Genomic DNA, 5,966 nt, shown 5'->3' with positions numbered 1-5,966 from the left:
AATTGATATATTGCTTTGAAAGTGATAGAAAAGACACTGTTAATAGATTGAAGAAAGGTTAGATATCCATTTTTCCGTGAAATATAGCAATATTTATATATATATATATTGTTTCTAAAATTTTATTTCGATGTACTTATGATTTTAATCTTAGTATAATATTCAAGATAATTACTTGTGTTATGACAGTTGCAGTTACACCAATACAGCCTTTTAACAGAACGGGCACTTACGGTTCTGAGCGTCATCTAACACTTTCTTCTTCACTTCATATAAGTGAAAGAATTATATTCTGCAAAATACAGATTTAAAATAGGAAATGAAAATGACAATATTACTTATCAGTGTGTGAGTGCCTACATGAAAATACATACATGTAGACACCTTAATATATATATATATATATATATATATATATATATATATATATATATATATATATATATATATATATATATATATATATATATATATATATATATATATCCTCTACTGCTGCTACTACTACTACTGCTACTATTACTACTACTGCTACTACTACTACTACTACTACTACTACTACTACTACTACTACTACTAGAAACAAATCCTGAAGAAATACATATTTTTATCAAGATGCAGTTTGCTATACTTAGGATGAAAAGCTCTAAAAAAGATATACAATTGAAATTCCAGTCATTTAGAAACATCAAAAGAAAATTAAAGCGCCTTCATACTCGGACACTTTGAGACAAATAAACTTAAAATAAATTATAAACACGGTAGACAAAAAAAGGGAAATTTATAAATATCCCACATTACAATAAAAACTAAGCAAAGGGGTCCATTGTAAAAGTCACTAGGAGTCAAAATGTATTCAACTAGAAAGTAATGAATCGTATGGAAAACATCGATATTAAATTGTTTGCTTAACGTATACAGGGAACAAAACATCATTACATATCACATCTTCGACAAGAATTATAAACTCTTACACTGTAAGCAGAATACCACACTCTAAATTTTTTAAATATCGAACGTAATGATTTACCGTAAACACTGATATGTTCTAAATAAGAAACTAAAACATAGTAATTGAATATGAATAATAGTCTAATGCTTTAAAGCTCATACTCTGAGTACCATAAATAATGTGCAGAACTTTGTCTCTTTAGACATGAAGATCTCACCAGCAATATAACTGTTTCGGGGGTACAAGAAAAGAAACATCCAACAGGGATTGTAATTGCTGTGCTTCGTAATCTCCCATCCAAAATATAATGGAACCGTCAAATTTAGATGTGGTTTATAGAAATGTTTCCACTCTGATTCCTAGTAATTTGGTCTTAATACGTAGGGTATCAAAAAAGCTTGAAATGGGGAAAGCGTTCATTCTGCTTGTGTTTTTTTTTTTTTTTGGTGAACATGTTCCAGTGGAAATCACCAATGTTTGGAATGTCTGTGCCAGGTATGTAGAGCTGAAAAAGGACCTCAATCAACTGTTCGTCATCCTATGGAAATTCTTCTTGGCACCCAAGACTTTCCAAAAAAGCTACAACACTTGAAATTTGATATGCTTTTCCAGAAAGATGCTTCTCCTTTTTTTTTTTTTAGAAATATCCAGTTACATCGCAGCCTGACAGAGCATGAAGGGCTCATAACGCCTGCTCTTTTCCTGATCCCAAGGAAGAATACACACTAGTGACATCAATCATTCCTCTCTTTGGTCCAACACCTGTCATAAAGATCGTATCAGATGGGAACGGTTTTGACCACCAGACAGAAAGACCAAACACCCCAGTGTCAGGGGAATATATATGAAGAGTAGTAGCAACATGGTGAGAAACATAACGGCAGAGAAAAATTATTTTTCTATCAGCCTATTCGTGTGTACATCGCAGATCTGTCACATCTTTTCCATCAGTTAACCTTGCTTCAGTTCTCCATGTAGCCATCTTGCTTCTTTCCGTTGTCTCTGCAAAAATGATTACCTTATCAGAGAGATATTCTGGTAACTCATCTTTTGTTTTAGAAGGAGATATAAGGAACGCAATAGGCATTGTTTTTCTGCTCATTTCATTTGCATGTTCTTAAGTGAATTTTCAAATCATGTATCACACACTAAATGAGTTTCATCATATTTGTGGGAAGTGGGTTTTAGCTTGTTGTAAGATTAAATTGAAAAGTCATGGCATGTCTTCAAATCTGAATTTTTTTTCACTTTTTGAAATTCTGTCAATCCATCTAATACAGCCCCTGTGAATGATCTAGATTCTAGGACTGTTCTGCTTTCGCACATATGGTTCATTCAAAATATTCACTGCGTGAGTCTCCGTCAGATCTTTATGGTGCAGAGTGATGCTCTTCCAAAATTTTCGTTAAATTACTCTTGTTTGTGGGGGAGAGTAATTATTCCATCCACGTTAAACATTGGCAGAGCCACTGCAGTGATTTCCTACTTACTAAGGTAGCCATGTAGATCTCTGTCACTGTGACATCTCGGTACAACTAAAATCCTTGTAAAATGTGTACCATCTACCTTCAGCTGGACAATTGTGTCTGCCACTTTAGTCTTGACAGTCTTGTATGTCTTTTTACAGAGATAAAGTCTTCCTTTTTTCATGGGCTCCCACAAGCTACAGCTATCTACTTCAATCCGATTTCTCTTGTTGTTGTACATTTGGTTACCTTTATTTTTTTTTTTTTTTCATTTCTGGTGGGTCTCTTTCCATGATTTTATCAAAAATATACTTTGCATGAATATTGACGAGTTCATTTCCATCATATGTTACTGGATTAGTCAATGAAGTAAGACCTGTGTACAAACAGGTTATTTCCTGTTTTTGCCATTTTTCTTTGGAACCTGTTAGATCATAATGTCCTAACCCTATATGATCTGTGATGCCAAACATATTTTTGCTTCTGAAACCAGCCTAGCCAATTCAGGAGAGGTCAGAAAAAATTCCATCAGAGCCTTCTTCTTTTTTGTTATATTCGCCAACGCATGAATTACTTTCATTGCCCTGTTTTCATTTTCAATAGGTTCATCGGCACCTAAAGAACAAAAGGATACTTTCGTTTTTTTAATTACCCAGATTCCTTTATTTAACTCATTTCACAGATCTGGTTGTGTGCTTTATAGCTGTCTCTTATCTTCTATGTACCAAGCTATCATCCTGAGTAGCTAGTCATATCAAGAGCCAAGAAATTTTTCAAAAACTCTTCTTGTGTTGCTAGACGTAACTTCAAGTTTGCAGTCTGAACGGATCTAATGAACGGAAGCATTGTATCAATCATATGAAAATCCTGAACAGTCTTTAAATGCTGGTTTGTTCTCTAATTTTTTGGACTGGAATGTTTCCACTTTTGTCTGCACATTTAAATCTGTCAACACTTTTTAAAATCATTGTGGTTACATTTCATTTCTTTTGGAATGATTCCATTGCAAAATCTGAATAGTTTTCTAAAATTCAGGTTTCAGTCTTTCTTTGATTTTACGATGCAGATTGTAAAATGCATCACTGTAGCACTTGAAAGGGCAAGTCTCAATGTCATGTGGGTTTCAAAGGCTCTTCTTACAAATTTTCCAGCAAGTATTTTACATAGAGTGTTACTATCATACAATAAGGCAAATGTAGAATCAAGCCCTGTTCCATCGCAAACCTATAGTTTGAAGCATTGTTATTATTATGTGTAGTTTACTGGTCTAAGAACCTAGTTCTTTGATAGTTCTTTTTGCTCATAGCTAGCTTCAGTACAGGCTTGTATGATTCCAAATCCAAAGAAACAACTTCTTTAGCCTCAGGAGTTATAATATTTCCAGCTTCTTCATGAAAGTAAGTTTTGTGGTTGTGCTTGTTTGGCTACATTCTATAAGTGTTAATACACAAATTCTAGTTTCTTCAGAAGCAGATCTTCTTAATTTAACTTCTATAACGTATCTACTTTTCTTGTTTTAATTGGATATTCGTTAATCGTTATCTATAATAAACGATATCGGCGTCAATGACCTTCGACGTCAGGATGCCAGAGAAGTTCAAATCATTCATCCATTCATTGTTAATTCGTTCATGACTGAATTATAAGCGGACCATGTTGGGACAGTCTTGACCTGCTCAGAGGGTAATTTGTCTCTTAATCACTTCTGACTTCATCCAGAGCTTTAGGACTTGTGTCTGCTAACACCTTCTCCAAGATATCTGGATTACTATTCAATGGCCGGACTGGTGCCACCATCCAAATTAGATCCTGTGGCCAGGAGGAATTTAAGCCATTCTTTCATTTGCTATTAGTGTTTTGGTTAATTATTGGAATTCCTGGTCTGCTTCCTTTTGGGATTTTGAAATGGATGACCTCTGACAAGGACTGAGGAGCATTTTGTTATGAGCGAAGTAATGATGGTCCATATATCATTGATAGTCCATCATAACTATGTCAAGCAATGTACCTTTGCCATATGGGTGTATACTCTAGAAAATCGATATTGTCTGCTACAAACGTCCCTTTCATTAGCTGTGAAGGAAACTAAGCTTCTCCACATTCATCCCTGGATTTTTCTACATCTGTTGCTATCTTGGTCTCTATGTGAAGAACTCTAGCATAATGTATGGTAGCTTCGATATTCTAAAAAAATATCAATTATGAATTTGCTGCGAATGGGTGAGTGCATTGTAAGTCTTACTACTACCTACAAGGACATTACACAGGTGTGATGTGTACTTGTACCGTTGACATTGGAAGCCTGATGTGTTGATAGCATACCATAAATAAAATTACTGTGACAATCTGTAAGTTCTCTGCAGGCCTTTCAAATCTTGATTTGCTGAAGTAATGTTCATATCCCTCAGCCCTTGGCAACACCGCTTGAAGAAATGGCTGACTTCTTTCTGAAGAACTTTGGCCGCATTTATGTACTGAAAATTTCCATTAAATTTCCCCTTTTCATTGTTTATAATCATTCTCCTCAGGATCATAGCAGCTTGAAGAAGAGCTCTCCTCTTGTTTTTCAATTTCTTTAAATCCTCCTGCATTAGGTATTGCAATGTCAATTGTCACTTTCAGTGAAACTCATATATATATATATATATATATATATATATATATATATATATATATATATATATATATATATATATATATATATATATATATATATATATACACTACTCGCAGTTTGATAGGAAGCATAGATACTTATCTAGATATGTTAGAATAATATATTTTTACTCCCGTTGATACTCAATATACTGGCAAAGGAAATGCACAGTGACAAACCATATTTGTATGTGGCTGCCGTCAGAGATCGACTTCATAACCACAAATTATCTCAGTCACTTTTTGGGCATGACATCATCCTTTCCTTGCTAAATGAACACACCTTGAGTGTGAATATACTGTATACAACCTGATGGTACAAAATCGTCTCCATACTGCCTTTCTCTCCCCTAGGATGGCATGTGTTCGGATCCCATTGACCATACAGCACAGGAAGGAATGTTTGAATTGGGGCCATGATCATATCATTTAAAGACACAATGATTGGGCTCCAGTAATGTTGAATGATGAGTTCTGATATTATCTGGACTTCACTGATAGGAGGTAATGGTCGTGGTAGAGAGAACATGAAAGGATTAATGATTCCAATATCAGTGAACACATCCTTTATGGGAGCAGATCAATTATTATTTTTGTCTGGGGAGGGATCATGAAAGAACGGATCTGAACGTCTTGGGGTGAGGCACCATGATAGGCACTCAGTATGTGTACATCAAATGATATGCTGGTGCTGTTGGTTCTGGATTATATTTTGATGGAGGATAACGCCCGTCCACATTGTGCTAAAGGTATTGAGTCACTTCCTAGAGCAGGAGACACTTCTCTGGATGGTATGGCCTGCGCATTTTTCGGACCTACACCCTATCGAGCATCTGTGGAATATGCAGCAGGTTGCCATTTTAGGTCGTGTAGCACCCCCCAAAACCATTGAA

The sequence above is a fragment of the Palaemon carinicauda genome, chromosome 21 (genome assembly GCF_036898095.1).
Source record: "Palaemon carinicauda isolate YSFRI2023 chromosome 21, ASM3689809v2, whole genome shotgun sequence".
Lineage (NCBI taxonomy): Eukaryota > Metazoa > Arthropoda > Malacostraca > Decapoda > Palaemonidae > Palaemon > Palaemon carinicauda.
The sequence above is the reverse complement of the archived record's forward strand: the minus strand, read 5'-3'. Positions refer to the sequence as shown.